Source organism: Coregonus clupeaformis, chromosome 24 (assembly GCF_020615455.1).
Source record: "Coregonus clupeaformis isolate EN_2021a chromosome 24, ASM2061545v1, whole genome shotgun sequence".
In the NCBI taxonomy this organism is placed as follows: domain Eukaryota; kingdom Metazoa; phylum Chordata; class Actinopteri; order Salmoniformes; family Salmonidae; genus Coregonus; species Coregonus clupeaformis.
This window is the reverse complement of record NC_059215.1, coordinates 37,894,310-37,916,070: the sequence shown is the minus strand read 5'-3', so window position 1 is coordinate 37,916,070 and position 21,761 is coordinate 37,894,310. Positions and strand designations below refer to the sequence as shown.

Below are 21,761 nucleotides of genomic sequence, written 5' to 3'. Positions count from 1 at the left end.
AGGCAATATCTATGAGTAGTGAGTAACTACAAATGTGGGGTACTTCGTGACTTTATGTATGTCGTCTTTTTTTTTTTGCTCCAACGCGCCCAGGCTTTAAGCAAGCTTGCAAGTTATTTGGACATGGGTTGTGGAAAAATCAATGGGGTTTATTATTTTTATTTATTTTGATGTGGTACATTGAAAATGTGATAATATAGATCTTGAACCTTATGTCTGTTGCATTGGTGGAGTCATTTACTGTTTCAGTTTCATTGAATGTGTAGTGTATTAAGATTATGACTTTGCTAATGTTTTCAAGTGGAACCTGAGAGGATGTTTATTTAGTTTCAGAGGGAGTTGTTTTAGGGTGACGCCCCATAGAAGACAGGGAGTGTGTATTGTAGACAGGGGATTGGACAGTAGAGGGAGCCACCCATATTTTGGAGAATATTATAAGTACTGGGTTTGAACAAAGAACATTAGAGCAGACATTGTAATTTGGAAAACACTGCTCTCCGGATGCTATATACATCTGTAAACTTATGCTGAAATCTTGTGATATGAATAAAACTTATGATCAAAGCTCAGTATAAGTGGACTCCTTTGTTACAGCATAATTAGCAACATTGACTCGACACTACAAATGCATGGGAAAGCATATCCTTATAATAATAGCAACATCTATAATCATTGTATCTGAAGTTAATACCCTAGTTGTCATCACCCTAGTGAGTTTACAATAGGGATTCTTATTGGAGATGTTTTTCTCACCTAATATCCCATGCTGTTCAGATATTCTAAGTAAGGTAATATCGTGAGAGTCAAATTCAAGCCTGGTGAGAGGGTTACACTCAGTATTAGCGTGATATCTTCTTCACACAAAATTTTAAACAACGTGTAGTGGTCACTGGGCTCACCCAGGCTGAGGGGTGGGTCGTCCTCGCCAGGGATTCTTCCAACAGTGGGCTGGGCCTGGGGCCTGCCCAAGGAGAAACCAGAGGAGGTGGTGGTGGAAGAAGTTTTGGGCTTCTCAGCTGACTCCTCCTTCTTCTCCTCCTCCTCACTGATCGTTGCTGGTCCAGTATGTGACTGGCTCTTCCTTACGCAATCCTTAGGGAACAAGATGAAACGTTAGCCAAGTGATACCTGTATCTTTGTAGTGACTGGGTGTATTGATAGACCATCCATATCTTCACCATGCTCGAAGGGATATTCAATGTCTGCATTTTTTTTTTTTACGCATCTACCAATACGTGCCCTTCTTTGCGATGTATTGGAAAACCTCCCTGGTCTTTGTGGTTGAATCTGTGTTTGAAATTCACTACTCGACTGAGGGACCTAACAGATAATTGTACAGTGGCTTGCGAAAGTATTTACCCCCCTTGGCATTTTTCATACTTTGTTGCCTTACAACCTGTAATTAAAGTAAATTTTTATGGCGTTTGTATCATTTGATGTACACAACATGCCTACCACTTTGAAGATGCAAAATATTTTTTATTGTGAAACAAACAAGAAATAAGACAAAAAAACTGAGAACTTGAGCTTGCATAACTATTCACCCCCCCACAAAGTCAATACTTTGTAGAGCCACCTTTTGCAGCAATTACAGCTGCAAGTATCTTGGGGTATGTCTCTATAAGCTTGGCACATCTAGCCACTGGGATTTTTGTCCATTCTTCAAGGCAAAACTGCTCCAGCTCCTTCAAGATGAATGGGTTCTGCAGGTGTACAGCAATCTTTAAGTCATACCACAGATTCTCAATTGGATTGACGTCTGGGCTTTGACTAGGCCATTCTAAGACATTTAAATGTTTCCCCTTAAACCACTCGAGTGTTGCTTTAGCAGTTTGCTTGGGGTCATTGTCCTGCTGGAAGGTGAACCTCCGTCCCAGTCTCAAATCTCTGGAAGACTGAAACAGGTTTCCCTCAAGAATTTCCCTGGATTAAGTGCCATCCATCATTCCTTCAATTCTGACCAGTTTCCCACTCCCTGCTGATGAAAAACATCCCACAGCATGATTCTGCCACCACCATGCTTCACTGTGGGGATGGTGTTATCGGGGTGATGAGAGGTGTAGGGTTTGCGCCAGACATATCGTTTTCCTTGATAGCCAAAAAGCTCAATTTTAGTCTAATCTGACCAGAGTACCTTCTCCCATATGTTTGGGGAGTCTCCCACATGCCTTTTGGCGAAGACCAAACGTGTTTGCTTATTTTATTCTGTAAGCAATGGCTTTTTTTCTGGCCACTCTTCCGTAAAGCCCAGCTCTGTGGAGTGCACGGCTTAAAGTGGTCCTATGGACAGATACTCCAATCTCCGCTGTGGAGCTTTGCGGCTCTTTGTTGCCTCTCTGATTAATGCCCTCCTTGCCTGGTCCGTGAGTTTTGGTGGGCGGCCCTCTCTTGGCAAGTTTGTTGTGGTGCCATATTCTTTCCAAATCTTATTTAGGGGCTTCATAGCAAAGGGGGTGAATACATATGCATGCACCACTTTTCCGTTATTTATTTTTTAGAATTTTTTGAAACAAGTTATTTTTTTAATTTCACTTCACCAATTTGGACTATTTTGTGAATGCCCATTACATTAAATCCAAATAAAAATCAATTTCAATTACAGGTTGTAATGCAACAAAATAGGAAAAACACCAAGGGGGATGAATACTTTTGCAAGAAACTGTATGTGTGGTGTACAGCGATGAAGTAGTGATTAAAAAATCATGTTAAACACTATTATTGAACACAGAGTTAGTCACTGCAACTTATTATGTGACTTGTTAAGCACATTTTTACTCTTGAACGTATTTATGCTTGCCATAACAAAAGGGGTTGAAGACATTTCAGCTTTTCATTTTCATTCATTTGTAAAAAATTCTCAAAACGTAACTCAACTTTGACATTATGGGGTAGGCCAGTAACACAACATCTCAATTTAATCCATTTTAAATTCACGCTGTAACACAGCAAAATGTGGAAAAAGTCTAGGGGTGTGAATACTTTCTAAAGGCACAGAACGTATCGTCATTTCCATGTAAAAGGACCCATGAGCACCAACATGTGAAGTTCATATGAGCGTGTCAAATTGGGTGTCAAATGAAAGCTAAGAGTCTATATTTTAGAAATATTAAGGCATATATACATTTTTCAAAAACGTTCCATCCTAAAAATGTGGAATATACAAAGGCTTTGATTTCTTGTCAAACAGATGGAAAAGGGGTCTTACAAAACATCTATCAGAAACAGGCTTAACACTTATATTTAGTTTAGGATAATTTTTTATGCCTTTTTAAAAAGTTTAAGAAACATTGCCTTGTGCCTTGAAATTCCATTACCAAAACCCCACATACAGTAACTTTAAAAACATTTTCCAGCCTTGATTTCAACGTCCACAGACGGCCTTCATTTGGAAATACTCATGAACAGACGGCCTTCATTACTCATGAACTTCCTCTACCCTCAACCTCTCCGATCATTTTTATGATGTCCATCCAGTTTGCTTCTACAGTGGGGAAAAAAAGTATTTAGTCAGCCACCAATTGTGCAAGTTCTCCCACTTAAAAAGATGAGAGAGGCCTGTAATTTTCATCATAGGTACACGTCAACTATGACAGACAAAATGAGAGAGAAAAAAATCCAGAAAATCACATTGTAGGATTTTTAATTTATTTATTTGCAAATTATGGTGGAAAATAAGTATTTGGTCAATAACAAAAGTTTCTCAATACTTTGTTATATACCCTTTGTTGGCAATGACACAGGTCAAACTTTTTCTGTAAGTCTTCACAAGGTTTTCACACACTGTTGCTGGTATTTTGGCCCATTCCTCCATGCAGATCTCCTCTAGAGCAGTGATGTTTTGGGGCTGTCGCTGGGCAACACGGACGTTCAACTCCCTCCAAAGATTTTCTATGGGGTTGAGATCTGGAGACTGGCTAGGCCACTCCAGGACCTTGAAATGCTTCTTACGAAGCCACTCCTTCGTTGCCCGGGCGGTGTGTTTGGGATCATTGTCATGCTGAAAGACCCAGCCACGACCCATCTTCAATGCTCTTACTGAGGGAAGGAGGTTGTTGGCCAAGATCTCGCGATACATGGCCCCATCCAACCTCCCCTCAATACGGTGCAGTCGTGCTGTCCCCTTTGCAGAAAAGCATCCCCAAAGAATGATGTTTCCACCCCCATGATGCTTCACAGTAGGTATGGTGTTCTTTGGATGCAACTCAGCATTCTTTGTCCTCCAAACACGACGAGTTGAGTTTTTACCAAAAAGTTATATTTTGGTTTCATCTGACCATATGACATTCTCCCAATCCTCTTCTGGATCATCCAAATGCACTCTAGCAAACTTCAGACGGGCCTGGACATGTACTGGCTTAAGCAGGGGGACATATCTGGCACTGCAGGATTTGAGTCCCTGGCGGCGTAGTGTGTTACTGATGGTAGGCTTTGTTACTTTGGTCCCAGCTCTCTGCAGGTCATTCACTAGGTCCCCCCGTGTGGTTCTGGGATTTTTGATCATTTTGACCCCACAGGGTGAGATCTTGCGTGGAGCCCCAGATCGAGGGAGATTATCAGTGGTCTTGTATGTCTTCCATTTCCTAATAATTGCTCCCACAGTTGATTTCTTCAAACCAAGCTGCTTACCTATTGCAGATTCAGTCTTCCCAGCCTGGTGCAGGTCTACAATTTTGTTTCTGGTGTCCTTTGACAGCTCTTTGGTCTTGGCCATAGTGGAGTTTGGAGTGTGACTGTTTGAGGTTGTGGACAGGTGTCTTTTATACTGATAACAAGTTCAAACAGGTGCCATTAATACAGGTAACGAGTGGAGGACAGAGGAGCCTCTTAAAGAAGAAGTTACAGGTCTGTGAGAGCCAGAAATCTTGCTTGTTTGTAGGTGACCAAATACTTATTTTCCACCATAATTTGCAAATAAATTCATAAAAAATCCTACAATGTGATTTTCTTTAATTTTTTTTCTCAATTTGTCTGTCATAGTTGACGTGTACCTATGATGAAAATTACAGGCCTCTCTCATCTTTTTAAGTGGGAGAACATGCACAATTGGTGGCTGACTAAATACTTTTTCCCCCACTGTATACACAAGCAGTTAGGAAAGCAAAGGCTAGCTTTTTCAAACAGAAATTTGAACTCCAAAAAGTTTTGGGACACTGTAAAGTCCATGGAGAATAAGAGCACCTCCTCCCAGCTGCCCACTGCACTGAGGCTAGGAAACCAAACCCACTGGCTCCAGGCCATCTATAAATCACTGCTAGGCAAATCTCTGCCTTATCTTAGCTCATTGGTCACCATAGCAACACCCACCCGTAGTATGCGTTCCAGCAGGTATATCTCACTGGTCATCCCCAAAGCCAACACCTCCTTTGGCTGCCATTCCTTCCAGTTATCTGCTGCCAATGACTGGAACGAACTGCAAAAATCTCTGAAGCTGGAGACTCTTATCTCCCTCACTAACTTTAAGCATCAGTTGTCAGAGCACCTTACCGATCACTGCACCTGTACACAGCCCATCTGAAATTAGCCCACTCAACTACATCATCCCCATATTGTTATTTATTTTGTTCATTTGCACCCCAGTATCTCTTTTTGCACATCATCTCTTGCACATCTATCATTCCAGTGTTAATACTAATTGTAATTATTTTGCACTATGGCCTATTTATTGCCTTACCTCCATAACTTGCTACATTTGCACACACTGTATATATATTTTCTGTGGTATTTTTGACTTTATGTTTTGTTTTACCCCATATGTAACTCTGTGTTGTTGTTTTTATCACACTGCTTTGCTTTATCTTGGCCAGGTCGCAGTTGTAAATGAGAACTTGTTCTCAACTGGCTTACCTGGTTAAATAAAGGTGAAATAAATAAAAAATTAAAATGTATTGGAGTGAGATCATTTATTTAATTTGGGATATGTATTCCGAGTATATCCACATCACCATCAGACCATTTTATTAGTAAACTACATGGTAATGTAATTTTTTTATGATACAATACACAATATAGTACATTTATCATAATTTGGTTAGAGCGATTAGAAAATGTATCTAGATCCTCTATGAGGCTGTGGAGGGATTCATGTTGTGGATTTAAAAGAAAACATGAATCATCAGCGTACAATGACACCTTTGTTTCTAATCCCTTGATGTTATTGTTGGATCTGATTTTAATAGCCAACATCTCGATGGCCATAATAAATAGATATGCCGATAGTGGACAACCTTGTTTTACTCCTCTTGACGGTTTAAAACTTTTGGAGATATAGCCATTATTTACTATTTTACACCTAGGGTTACTATACAAGATTTTAACCCATTTTATAAGAGATTCTCCTAAATTAAAATGCTCCAGGCATTTATTTATAAACTCCAGTCGTACTTTATCAAATGCCTTTTCAAAGTCTGCTATGAATTGCAGGCCTGGTTTCCCAGATTTTTCAGTGTTCTATAGTTTCCAGTACTTGCCTTGTATTATATCTTATGTATCGTCCATGTAAAGAACCTGTCTGATTAGAATGAATAATGTCAGACAATACCTTTTTAATTCTATGTGCTATATATTTTGCTAATATTTTTGCATCACAACACTGAAGTGTTACCTCCAATTTTTTAAATGGACTGGATTTTTATATTTCCCCACTTGTATCCTGTTTCAATAATAATTAAATCAAACCTTCTTCTCGAGTGTCTGATAATCTACCATTTACATAGGAGTGGTTAAAACATGCTAATAACGGTCCAAAAAAGGTTTGGTATACCTCGACTGGTATGCCATCCAACCATGGAATTTTCCCGGACTTAAAGTCTTTCATTGCATCCAGAAGCTCCTCCTCTGTAATTTCACCTTCACATGAGTCTTTCTGTATGGCTGTTAATTTTACATTATCAATAGAAAAAAAAAATAGCTTCAGTTAGAGGAGATGGAGGCGACTGAAATGAAAACATATGCTTAAAATACTTTGTTTCCTCCTTCAAAATATAATTTGGTGAATCATGGGTGACTCCGTCATTTGTCACCAGTTTCAGTAAATTATTTTTGGTAGCATTTCTATGTTGAAGATTAAAAAATAATTTGGTGCATTTTTCCCCATATTCCATCCAGTTTGCTTTATTTTTATAATATATTACACTTGATATTTCTTGAATAAGTTTCTCCATTTCTTTTTGTTTTTCCTCTAATTTATTCTGAGCCTCTATGTTAGTTTTTATTGCTATCTATCTGTTCTGTTAGACCTTCTATTTCCTTTGTTAGTATGGACTCTTGACCTAAATTGCTTTTGTTTTCGAGATGAGTACTGAATTGCATGGCCTCTAAAGGCACATTTAAAAGTGTCCCATACAATAAGGGGATTTGCTGTACCTATGTTATGTCGGAAAACATCAGTTAAATTCCTCTGTCCTAGTTAAAAACAAGTTATCATCCAATAGGCTTTGATTAAATTTCCAATATCATCGCCCACATGGAAATTCAGTAAGAGTAATGTATATGCCAATTATATAACAGTCCGACCGCATTCTGTCTCCTATCAACACTTTTTAAACTTTTGGTGCCAACGAGAATGACATAAGAAAGAAGTCAAGACGACTAGCTTGATTAAGTCTCCGCCATGTATATCTCACTAGGTCAGGATATTTAAGCCTCCATATATCTACTAGCTCTAATGTATCCATGACATTCATGTTTCCTTAAGAGGATGAGGGTGATAGTTTGTAGTGTGATTTATTTTACAGTCCATTGAGCTATTTAAAACAGTTTGAGCTGTTCTTGCCATAATATGGACTTGGTCTTTTACCAAATAGGGCTATCTTCTGTATACCCCACTACCTTGTCACAACACAACTGATTGGCTCAAACACATTAAGAAGGAAAGAAATTCCACAAATTAACTTTTAAGAAGGCACACCTGTTAATTGAAATGCATTCCAGGTGACTACCTCATGAAGCTGGTTGAGAGAATGCCAAGAGTGTGCAAATCTGTCAAGGCAAAGGGTGGTTATTTGAAGAATCTCAAATCTCAAATATATTTTCATTTGTTTAACACTTTTTTGGTTACTACATGATTCCATATGTGTTATTTCATAGTTTTGATGTCTTCACTATTATTCTACAATGTAAAAAATTGTAAAAATCAAGAAAAACCCTTGAATTAGTAGTTGTGTCCAAACTTTTGACTGGTAGTGTAGTTCAGTACAGTGCAATACAGTCCTGGACTGTACAGTAGACTAGAGCGGAGTAGAGTTCAGTAAAGTACACAGTAGAGAGCACATTAGTTGAGAACACTATAATGTAATGTACTGTACTATACGCTACTTTATTGTACTGTACTAAAGTCTACTGTACTATACACTACTTGACTATACTGTACCAGTGTTTTCCACAAGTACATAGAGTAGCCAGCCAAATAGAAAAAGTAGCCAGCCAGGCGCCCCCGTTCTGAAAACGCTTACCTGTACCTAAAGTGCCTTCAGAAAGTATTCACACCCCTTGACTTTTTCCACATTTTGCTGTGTTACAGCCAGCCTGACTTTAAAATGGATTACATTTACATTTTGTGTCACTGGCCTACACACAATACCCAATGATGTTAAAGTGGAATTATGTTTTTAGAAATGTTTACAAATCAATTAAAAATAAAAAGATGAAATGTCTTGAGTCAATAAGTATTCAACCCTTTTCTTATGGCAAGCCTAATTAAGTTCAGGAGTAAAAATGTGCTTAACAAGTCACATAATAAGTTGCATGGACTCACTCTGTGTGCAATAATAGTGTTTAACATGTATTTGAATGACAACCTCATCTCTGTACCCCACACATACAATTATCTGAAAGGTCCCTCTGTCGAGCAATGAATTTCAAACACAGATTCAATCACAAAGATCAGGGAGGTTTTCCAATGCCTCGCAAAGAAGGGAACCTATTGGTAGATGGGTAAAAATAAAAAAGCAGACATTGAATATCGCTTTGAGCATGGTGAAGTTATTAATTACACTTTGGATGGTGTATCAATACATCCAGTCACTACAAAGATACAGGCGTCCTTTCTAACTCAGTTGCCAGAGTTGAAGGAAGCCGCTCAGGGAATTCACCATGAGGCCAATGGTGACTTTAAAACAGTTACAGGGTATTAAACTGTGATAGGAGAAAAATTGAGGATGGATCAACAACATTGTAGTTACTCCACAATACTAACCTAATTAACAGAGTGAAAAGAAGGAAGCCTGTACATAATACAAATATTACAAAACATGCATCCTGTTTGCAATAAGGCACTAAAGTAAAACTGCAAAAAATGTGGCAAAGAAATGAACTTTGTCTGTCTAGCAATGATCAACAACCAACTTGACAGAGCTTGGAAGTATTTAAAAAAAGTATTATGTGCAAATATTGTACAATCCAGGTGTGCAAAACTCTTAGAGACTTACCCAGAAAGAGACTCTCACAGCTGTAATCACTGCCAAAGGTGATGTTAACATCACTCAGGGGTGGGAATACTTATGTAAATGATATTTCTGTATTTCATTTTCACTAAATTTTCACTTTGTCATTATTGGGTATGGGTGAGAAAAAAATCAATTTATTCCATTTTGAAATCAGGCTGTAACACAACAAAATGTGGACTAAGTCAAGGGGTATGAATACTTTATGAATGCACTGTATATTTGTCCTGTACAACCGTGGTCCTTCCGCAGGGTGCTGAACTTCATACAATGCAAATCGTCCAGGTAGCCATTTGATTAGCTATTCAGGAATCTTATGGCTTGGGGTAGAAGCTGTTAAGAAGCCTTTTGGACCTAGACTTGGCGCTCCGGTACCACTTGCCGTGAGGTAGCAGAGAGAACAGTCTATGACTAGGGTGGCTGGAGTCTTTGACAATCCAATCTAAGTGAAAGTGATGATCCCTTAGTGATGTCACTTGTTAGATCCACTTCAATCAGTGTAGATGAATGGGAGGAGACCGTTTAAAGAAGGATTTTTAAGCCTTGAGACATGGATTTTGCATGTGTGCCATTCAGTGTGAATGGGCAAAACAAAATATTTAAGTGCCTTTGAACGGGGTATGGTAGTAGGTGGCAGGCGCACTGGTTTGTGTCAAGAACTGCAACGCTGCTGGGTTTTTCACGCTCAACAGCTTCCCATGTGTATTAAGAATGGTCCACCACCCAAAGGACATCCAGCAAACTTGACACAACTGTGAGAAGCTACTGGGGGAGGGGGGGTATAACTCAATTTTAGGAAGGTGTTCCTAATGTTTGGTATACTCAGTGTATAACCACGTTGCATGATTTATGAATGGCAAAATTATATAGGAGATCAACTTTATTCAGTCAATTCGACACCTTTTATAAACTAGTCAACACATGCTGTTCAGTTGTCAATCAACGCAGAGTAAATAGCCTACTATGCTCCACGACTTCCGCGTGGCTGGTTATGTGAAACACGCGAAACAAAATAAATGAATGTGTCAGAAAACAATAATTAGGCTAAGTCGTTGATTTCGACTCGTCGTTACCACTTACATTACATAGGACGTGCAAATTCACGAGCGTCATGCTCCTTCTCCCTCTTCCATGTAAAACAAATTGGAATGCAACCAGAGATCTGTATTTAATAACGAGATGCTCATGTCTCCGCCCTAACAATGGGAGTCATTGTCCCAAAGGCGGGAAGGCAGGCGACAGGCAAAGGTCCAAAATAAGACTGTAGAAACGTATTGGGATTATTTTGGACAGATTTGGGCGAGAGTGAAACCTCTCGTTTCGCCTCTTCCTCTCTGCTGCGTTTGCCTGTCATCGCTCGCTTTGTGACTGTCAGGCGCCTATCATATCAATACATCGCTAGAAGATGTATATCGTACATTCTAGCGGGAGAGGGCTCGACGGACTGGCGAATTGAAACTTTTGCCTAGTTAATATTAAGTGGAAAACGTAGCCAGCTGAAAATGAGTCTGTAACCGGCTGATTAGCCGTCAACCGGCGCTAATGGAAAACACTGCTGTACTGTACTGAACTCTACTCGACTGTTCTGTGCTGTACTGTACTGAGCTCTACTGTGCTGTACTTTGATGTCCAAACTTGTGAAACATAGACGTCTATGATTGGATCAGATTTGGTCCGGTCCTACCAAATTTGCTCTTGTTTGGTGGCGGAGCTCATAAATAATAATAATAATAATGTATTAAACTTTTAGATCGCTTTTCATAATAGAAATCTCAAAGCATTAAAATAATAGCCAGTGTGTAGAATACCAACATTTGCAAAGGAGGAATTGCATTTTTCTACCTTTGTGTGACTATTTAGGATACATCACCATGAAGACAATGATATTCAGATCCATAATTATGCATTTTTGTGTAGTACAGATCAGGGACCCATGATGCAATTCTGTTACTGCAATTCTGTTACCTGGTGTAAATCCACTTCTCTTACTGTAGTTTAATAACCAAAATATATATTTTTCTAACTCAAAGTATCATGTCACAGCTGACACCCCATCTTTGAATATTAATTAGGAGATGGTGTTCACATAAAAAAAAATGTTACCAAACTTTGCATCTGCACAGTTCTTCTAGTAAATGCGTTTTTGTAAAATGTTCCATTTAAATTGTTAAAGGCCCAGTGCAGTCAAAAACGTGATTTTCCTGTGTGTTACATATTATTTCCACACTATGAGGTTGGAATAATACTGTGAAATTATGAAAACGATAATAATGCCCTTTTAGTGTAAGAGTGGTTTGAAAAGACGGCCTGAAATGTCAGCCTGTTTTGGTGGGATGGAGTGTTAGCCTGCCTGGTGATGACATCACCAGGCGGTAAATTAGAAAGAGAGTTCCAAAGCCTTATTCTAAAATTGATTAATTTATTTGTTTTCCTCATCAGTCTACAAACAATACCCCATAATGACGGCGCGAAAACAGGTTTTTAGAAATGTTTGCAAATGTATTAAAAATAATATACAGATACCTTATTTACCTAAGTATTCAGACCCTTTGCTATGAGATTTGAAATTGAGCTCAGGTGCATCCTGTTTCCATTGATCATCCTTGAGATGTTTCTACAACTTGATTGGAGTCCACCTGTGGTAAATTCAATTGATTGGACATGATTTGGAAAGGCCCACACCTGTCTATATAAGATCCCACAGTTGACAGTGCATGTCAGAGTAAAAACCAAGCGATGAGGTCGGAGGAATTGTCCGCAGAGCCCCGAGACAGGATTGTGTCGAGGCACTGGTCTGGGGAAGGGTACCAAAAATGTTCTGCAGCATTGAAGATCCCCAAGAACACAGTGGCCTCCATCATTCTTAAATGGAAGAAGTTTGGAACCACCAAGACTCTTCGTAGAGCTGGCCGCCCGGCCAAACTGAGCAATCGGGGGAGAAGGGCCTTGGTCAGGGAGGTTACCAAGAACCCGATGGTCACTCTGGCAGAGCTCCAGAGTTCCTCTGTGGAGATGGAAGAACCTTCCAGAAGGACAACCATCTCTGCAGCACTCCACCAATCAGGCCTTTATGTTAGAGTGGCCAGACGAAAGCAACTCCTCAGTAAACGGCACATGACAGCCGCTTGGAGTTTGCCAAAAGGCACTTAAAGGACTCTGACTATGAGAAGCAAGATTCTCTGGTCTGATGAAACCAACATTGAACTATTTGGCCTGAATGCCAAGCTTCACGTCTGGAGGAAACCTGGCACCATCCCTAAGGTGACGCATGGTGGTGGAAGCATCATGCTGTGGGGATGTTTTTCAGCGGCAGGGGCTGGGAGACTAGACAGGATCAAGAGACAGAGAGATGGAGCAAAGTACAGAGATCCTTGATGAAATCCTGCTGCAGAGCACTCAGGGACCTCAGACTGGGGTGAATGTTCACCTTCCAACAGGACAACGACCCTAAGCACACAGCCAAGACAACACAGGAGTGGCTTCGGGACAAGTCTCTGAATGTCCTTGAGTGGCCCAGCCAGAGCCAGGACTTGAACCTGTTCGAACGTGAGACCTGAAAATAGCTGTGCAGCGACGCTCCCCATCCAACCTGACAGAGCTTGAGAGGATCTGCAGAGAAGAATGAGAGAAACTCCCCAAGTACAGGTGTGCCAAGCTTGTAACGTCACACCCAAGTAAACTCGAGGCTGTAATCGCTGCCAAAGGTGCTTCAACAAAGTACTGAGTAAAGGGTCTGAATACTTTGTAAATTTGATATTTCAGTTTGTCATTTTTAATAAATGTGCAAACATTTCTAAAAACATTTTTGCTTTGTCATTATGGGTTATTGTGTGTAGATTGATGAGGGGAAAAAAAGTATTTAATCAATTTTAGAATAAGACTAACGTAACAAAATGTGGAAAAAGTAAAGGGGTCTGAATACTTTCCGAATGCACTGTATATGTTCTACAGATACAACTGAATCTGATTACAACTTAATCTGATTCCAGGATTCTTGGCACTGTTCCCACCGACCTTCCACTTGTCCTCGAGTGCCTTGAGCAGCTGTTTCTTGCGATCATGCACAGCCTCCCTCTCCGTCTCCTGGTCATACTCCTAGGGTCAGGCCGGGCCGATGATGAGGTTGAGCTGGGACATGGAGAAGACCCAGGGGTCACTGTGGGGTCGGTAGAACGGGATCTGGAGCGTGATCTTCCCAATGAAGCCTGGATAGCACAAGTATGGTGTACAGTAGCATGAAGTACTAGAGTACCCATAATACTCTGTGTATTGTATCCGGTTTATCTTAGTAAAGAGGTTCCTGAAGCTAATGGTGCCTCCTCTTCTTATCAATACACTATCCTCAGATCAAATAATGCAATGTACTGTGTGAAATGGATTGTGCTGCTGTTGTGTATCTATTGTTGGTCTAATGTTATGTGATTTGAAACTCAATGCCACACCAAGTTCTACAAAGAACTGTAGACTGTTGTCATACTAATCACTGTGCTGCACTGACTGGACAGAGACTTATCATCCTGTTGGCATTATCTTAACGATTAAATCAAACACTGGTTTGGTTGAAAGAAAGACATGTTGAATAATTTATTTCCTTTGCCATGATGGGTGCATGCTTGTTACCAGACCAGAAAATCCTGATTGTTTGTTTACATTCTAAACAAAAGGTCACGCAAGCAGGACTGATCAGCAAGGACTCGAGTTAAGTACAGTGAGTGCCCAGAAATGAACAACAATCTGATGGTGGGCAAAAAACAGCAGCCGAGTTTATTTTTTCTTTTATAGATTTCCTGCCAATCTTCTGCTAAATTTCTAACAACTACATTTGCATATTGAGTTTGTATATTATTATTTGTATAGTTCTTGTGAATATTTTCAATGATAACCTTTATAGATCACTTACCTGCTTTGACCTCAAAGGGCAGATCAAACTCTCGGAGGCCATCTTTCTTTAAGGGGAGGTTCTCCAGCTCCACCGCTCCTGGGCTGACAAGGGTCAAGGGTGGGCCTAGACTTCAGCTGCAGTGCTACAGCAAATGTATGATACATTATTGTATACTGCAGGGATTCTGGTAGCATATCATGTTTGGCAAGTTGAAGAGTTGTCAAATTCAATGAGGGTAAGAGCGACGATGATGTCATTGTAGAAACAGACAGTGGACACCCTGAGTCAGCCAAACAGACAGACAGGGTACCTTTGAGGAGAGCGATCGAGAGCTGGTCTGTATTTAGGTTGCTGACATATTTTCCTAGGTATGTGTTGAGTACCCAGGCAACAAGTCCCTCCAACATTATGAGGGGTCAGGAAGGAGGAGTGGGGCGGGGCTTAGAGGGGAAGGCAAAAAGATAAAAACAACCAAACATTAAAACAGAATGGCTTGAGGCCTCATTCTAAAGTGAACTGGTAGGTGACAACACATATTAGAACAAAGCTAACTTAAGATTACTTTGCAACATAACACCTGATGGTGCTCTTCACGACAGTCATGATGGCAGTTTCTCTGACAACTAACCATAACACTAAATGATAGTAGCTACCTCTAACATTAGTCTAAGTAACGTCTTTAGCAATGCCAACCTGACAAAACAGTTTGGCATTAGTTTAGTTAGCTTGTTGTCACATGAGAACAGACAGACATCATGAGACAGACAGGTCGTTTCTGTTTTGACAACGATACTGTCACTAACTTAGGTAGTCTATTGTCTAAGTTAGCTAAATCAGATAGCTAGCGTGCAAGTTCTAGCTAAATTGACAGCCCAGCTGCCATTACTGGTTTTGAAAATACAATTGACCTTAAGCTAGTTGTTAAGGTGATTTGAGCCCATGCTACGCCTACTTAAAACGTTAGCTAGCCAACTACCGTTCCACCAGTGTGTTGTAAACAACATTAACAGTTAGCGTGAGCCACAATAGTGGAATTAGCGGTTCACCTTCAAAATAAAAGTCCCCCTTTGAAACGGATGCAAACGGATAGAAACAGTGGAATCATGCTAAACAAGGTTGGATTGTTGCCATATAAATTCAACAAAATAATTGCATTGGGGGCATACTTATATGCGCTGTACAGCCTACCCTCTGGATGATGCACCCTTGAAATGTGGTATCAGCCTACCCAGAGACACCCACAGAACACAACTATGAAGAGTTTACACAAATATTCGCGTATTGGCTCTTATTGGAGGACTTTGATTGTGAGAAATCACCTTTCCAGTCAGTATTGGACATTCATATTGCACTGTACAGCCTAACCTATGGATTGTACACCCATTACATGGGGTAAAAGCCTACTCCGTGCCACTCACAGAACAACTGTCAGAGTTTACACAAATATTAGCGTCTTACCTCTTATTGCGGGACTCTGAAATCACTTAAATAAAACATTTCACCGCTAGCCACTGGGGACCCCTAGTGTCCGGAAGTGAAATTGATCTGATATTTTTTAACTTTATGGCGGGCTTGAGGGATTCTAAATTCATGAATAATTTTTTATTTGAGACCATTTAAATTTCCTCAGAAATAACAATGCAGTCATTTAATGCTCAACAGTTGACCAAATGGTAAACTATGGCTTGCCCATAGAGATGTATTCATTTCTGTGATCCTGCTATCTAGCTTTCATCACAAGGGGGTGCAATTTGTCCATCAGTATAACTTGGTGGTGTGCACACTCACTGATCTACCAATCACCTGGCATACCAAACAACCATCTAGCATTCAATATGTCAGAAACCAAGAAGCTTTTATCTCCAGGCATTAGGCTGGTACATTGTGGCCTAGTTGTGGCATATTCCATTGGTCAAAGTAATTACAAATTACTTAGTCAACCAAATTACCACAGTGATACACAGTCATGTTGATGAAGTAAGTTAAAATAATGAGGAAACTATGTTGACAAAACCCATCTTTGGCTGAAGGGTGGACTCTGAAATGTCCAAATTAGAATTTTTAGTGGGTGGTGTGTTTGCCAGGAGCTATAATTTAGTGAGTCAGCAAAGCAGACCGTGATGGGGTATTTATAGAACAAGATTACACTTTTGTTCAAATTAGCTTGATACACTTTTAAATGAGATATCCTTAACACTGCTGCTCACAAGCAAGAGGAACAGATAGCTCAGTGCCGTCCATTGAGGGTTTTAAAGACACCCTTGTAGAATATGGCCTATGTAACTGGTATAATTTCATAGTTTTAGTTCAGCATTTTGTCTTTTACCATATTTTTATGATTGAAATGTAAAATATATATATATATTACATGTATTCCCTATTTTACTGTAAATTGTATCGAGAAGTGAAAATGCACTTGGAAAAAAAGTTGGATTTGATTGAGCTACCACATGCTGCCATAAAATGGCCTGTGCAACGCTATCAGTGGAAACAGTGCATTTATGAAATTATACTGGTTTACAGAAATGCAATCTCGTGCAACCAGGTGCAAAATCTAATCCCAGGGCAGCATTTAAATCTGGACTAACACCACATCCATTAGATTCTCATGATTTACTACCCCTCCTCCATTCATCCATCTCTACTGTCAACGTCTACTAATGACTCCCGTTCCTGGCCCCACTGTGTTGCAAACCCCTTATGTAATTACTGGGCTGGACTGATCCCAAGACTTCATCAGATCTGCTAAACACACTGAGAACACTAATCCATCCAGACCCCACAAATCTAATTGCTATGGTCGCCAGACCAGGAGGCTACACAGACACAGACATGCGCGCACATGCACGCATGCACACACACGGAGACACATACGCCCACATGCACAAACACACACACATGCACAAACAAACACACACACACCTCAAAGCCTAAATCTAAATGATTTCCCACTTATCTTGGCTGTAGTCGATTCACCAAAACAGGATAGTTCCTTTACTTAGATACTTCATAGTTCTATTTTGTTGAGTCAGCAAATATATCTAAACACCTAACAAACTGGCCTATGTCTCCTTCACATATTTGAAAAGTCACTTTATTGCACTATAATCCACTTTAGAATTTAGATTTTATAATGTTAGGTTGAAAATGGGTTGGTGTATCATTTCAAATAATGTGTAACAGAGTTAAATGAGTTATACAGGGGCTGAGAAAGTACAGATAAGCGTAAACCACATAACTAAATAGAACACATTCATTATAACATCTTTATGGTAATAACCACACTCGGTCTCCCCAATGCTGTTAGCATAACCCCCCCCATGCTTCCCCACCTCCCATACCCAGCACCGCCCAGCAGCATTAAGCCCTGGCAAATGTTAATCTTCCCAGTACACTGCCTCCATAAACTCCAGCCCCATCCGCTCCACAGGCTGGTCCTGTGCCACCACATAATCCTAGGCAGGCCCACAGTGGCATAGAGGGCCATCTGTTCCAGCTCACAGATCTGTAACCCTCCACATCTGGACACTGCACGGGCGAGGCAAGGGGGAGATGGGAGGCCCCCTCACCTTCACTGGCCCTAATGGGAAAGGTTTGATAGGCCCCCAGTGTAGCTCAGTTGGTAGAGCATGGCGCTTGCAACGCCAGGGTTGTGGGTTCGATTCCCACGGGGGGCCAGTATGAAAAATGAATGTGCTCACTAACTGTAAGTCGCTCTCGATAAGAATGACTAAAATGTAGATATTGCTCTCATCTCTCACACACACCAGACCTGTCACAGCACCTCTCTGATTTCTTGACGTGATATTTGAGATTATTATATGGTTGCATTATTTTATCATGTGTTTATCTTGTTCATGCTTTGCACTGTATCCTGGTGATGTGGTGTGACCCACTTAGTTCTGTGCAACAAAAGCCTAAAACATTTGAATTTGAGATCCCTTATAGCAGGTAGCAGCTCCCTTTCAGCACACAGCAGGCTTGAATGTACAGTGCCTTCAGAAAGTATTCACACCCCTTGACTTTTTCCACATTTTGTTGTGTTACAGCCTGCATTTAAAATTGATTAAATTGAGATTTTGTGTCACTGGCCTACATACAATACCCCATAATGTCAAAGTGGACTTATGTTTTTCAGAATGTTTTCATATTCATTAAAAATGGAAAGCTGAAATGTCCTGAGTCAATAAGTAGTCAACCCCTTTGTTAACCCACGTAATAAGTTGCATGCACTCACTCTGTTTGCAATAATAGTTCTTAACATGATTTTTGAATGACTACCACATCTCTGTACTGTATGCAACCTGTTGTTCCATTAATCACACTTTAACATGGGATCGAGTGTACGCAGAGGCGCATCAGTTACAGAGACATTAGCAATGTATAGTATAGGAAAGAAGCTCATGGAGGCCCCCTCACCTTCACTGGCCCTAATGGGAAAGGTTTAATAGGCCCCCCGTGTAGCTCAGTTGGTAAAGCATGGTGCTTGCAACGCCAGGGTTGTGGGTTCGATTCCCACGGGGTGCCAGTATGAAAAATGTATGCACTAACTGTAAGTCGCTCTGGATAAGAGCGTCTGCTAAATGACTAAAATGTAAATATTGCTCTCATCTCTCTCACACACACACCAGACCTGTCACAGCACCTCTCTGATTTTGCACAATTTGGCCGGTGTAGGCCGTCGTTGTAAATAAGAATTTGTTCTTAACTGACTTGCTTAGTTAAATAAAGGTAAAATAAATAGGTTGTGTGGTATTTTGGTTTCTTCTTGTTCTAACCACTGATTTCAGTCATTGGCACCGTAATGTCACTATCCGCAGAGAAATTATTAATACTGTTCAACTACTGTTCAATTATTCATACTGTTCAACTCACTCAAGGTGTAGCATTACTTCCTATGTTCTCTACATATGTTTACCCTGCAGGCCTCCGCAGTTAACTCTGCAGGGTAAGCTACAGTAAGTAGATGTGGGACATTGGACACATAAGAGGGATGGTATTTGTCTACATGCATCAATCCACAGAGGGTGTAAAATGAGGCATTCGATTTAGTGAAGTTGTGTCTCACTTGCATACAGTGAGGGAAAAAAGTATTTGATCCCCTGCTGATTTTGTACGTTTGCCCACTGACAAAGAAATTATCAGTCTATAATCTTTATGGTAGGTTTATTTGAACAGTGAGAGACAGAATAACAACAAAAAAATCCAGAAAAAAGCATGTCAAAAATGTTATAAATTGATTTGCATTTTAATGAGGGAAATAAGTATTTGACCCCTCTGCAAAACATGACTTAGTACTTGGTGGCAAAATCCTTGTTGGCCAGACGTTTCTTGTAGTTGGCCACCAGGTTTGCACACATCTCAGGAGGGATTTTGTCACATTCCTCTTTGCAGATCTTCTCCAAGTCATTAAGGTTTCGAGGCTGACGTTTGGCAACTCGAACCTTCAGCTCCCTCCACAGATTTTCTATGGGATTAGGGTCTGTAGACTGGCTAGGCCACTCCAGGACCTTAATGTGCTTCTTCTTGAGCCACTACTTTGTTGCCTTGGCCATGTGTTTTGGGTCATTGTCATGCTGGAATACCCGTCCATGACCCATTTTCAATGCCCTGGCTGAGGGAAGGAGGTTCTCACCCAAGATTTGACGGTACATGGCCCCGTCCATCGTCCCTTTGATGCGGTGAAGTTGTCCTGTCCCCTTAGCAGAAAAACACCCCCAAAGCATAATGTTTCCACCTCCATGTTTGACGGTGGGGATGGTGTTCTTGGGGTCATAGGCAGCATTCCTCCTCCTCCAAACACAGCGAGTTGAGTTGATGCCAAAGAGATCCATTTTGGTCTCATCTGACCACAACACTTTCACCCAGTTCTCCTCTGAATCATTCAGATGTTCATTGGCAAACTTCAGACGGCCCTGTATATGTGCTTTCTTGAGCAGGGGGACCTTGCGGGCGCTGCAGGATTTCAGTCCTTCACGGCGTAGTGTGTTACCAATTGTTTTCTTGGTGACTATGGTCCCAGCTGCTTTGAGATCATTGGCAAGATCCTCCCGTGTAGTTCTGGGCTGATTCCTCACCGTTCTCATGATCATTGCAACTCCACGAGGTGAGATCTTGCATGGAGCCCCAGGCCGAGGGAGATTGACAGTTTTTTTGTGTTTCTTCCATTTGCGAATGATCGCACCAACTGTTGTCACCTTCTCACCAAGCTGCTTGGCGATGGTCTTGTAGCCCATTTCAGCCTTGTGTAGGTCTACAGTCTTGTCCCTGACATCCTTGGAGAGCTCTTTGGTCTTGGCCATGGTGGAGAGTTTGGAATCTGATTGATTGATTGTTTCTGTGGACAGGTGTCTTTTATACAGGTAACAAACTGAGATTAGGAGCACTCTCTTTAAGAGTGTGCTCCTAATCTCAGTTCGTTACCTGTATAAAAGACACCTGGGAGCCAGAAATCTTTCTGATTGAGAGGGGGTCAAATACTTATTTCCCTCATTAAAATGCAAATCAATTTATAAAATTTTTGACATGCGTTTTTCTGGATTCTTTTGTTGTCATTCTGTCTCTCACTGTTCAAATAAACCTACCATTAAAATTATAGACTGATCATTTCTTTGTCAGTGGGCAAACGTACAAAATCAGCAGGGGATCAAATACTTTTTTCCCTCACTGTAAGTGTATGGCATCAGAATTATAATACTATTGTATAATTCAGCTGTTTGTTATTTCTGTCTAAGTGTAGTAGACGGGGGGAGAGCAGTGACGTAGCAATTTTGAAATCTCTTCCTCTGTGGCAGTTTCGGCTTCCAACCACACTGGCCTCCAGCCATGTAACCATGGCGACAACAGGAATTCAGTGGATGAGGGAAAATCCTCATTCCCGAAAATCCTCATTCCCCTCCTCCGCTCTCATCCTACTTCTATCCATTCTGTATGGCAGCTCAGCTGACTACATGGCACAAAGGATGAGGAGGGAGGCACTGGCAGGATGGCTCACCCTCCCTCCAATCTGATCTTCATCAGTGGCGTGTTGGAGTCGGAGTTCTGTTCTGACACAACACCCCACTGTTTATCCATTTGCTTTGTTTGTGTGTCCGTGCCCACAGGCTTCAACTGTACGCCATCCAGTTGTTTTACAGCACACGAGACAGTATTGTTAATCTCCCTTCGCCAAAACTCTCTAACAGCATGCTGACTCCCAGTGCATGAGGCGCTATTTCAGCGTGTATAACATAATTAAGGTCCAATATACATTATATAAATAAAAGCTTTAAGAAAAGTATTACCATCAGAACAATAACAGGACAGTGTTGTATTATCTTATCAAAAAGAACCTAGACGGTGATGTAGCTAGTATGACAGTGATTATTTATTTTGTGTATTATCTCAGTTAGTCTGCTAATTTTACTGTATTATAACATAAATAAGAATATACTGTATAT

At 40.6% G+C, this 21,761-nt stretch overlaps 1 long non-coding RNA gene across 1 annotated transcript; it reads right to left on the bottom strand.

Annotated features, from left to right (window-relative positions):
* Positions 1-777: 777 nt before the first annotated feature.
* Positions 778-14,737, bottom strand: LOC121537458. Its single transcript, XR_005995079.1, has 3 exons — positions 14,341-14,737; positions 13,455-13,645; positions 778-1,092 (listed from the first exon to the last, which is right to left on the bottom strand). It is a non-coding gene; the product is annotated as an uncharacterized LOC121537458 (long non-coding RNA).
* Positions 14,738-21,761: the final 7,024 nt, after the last annotated feature.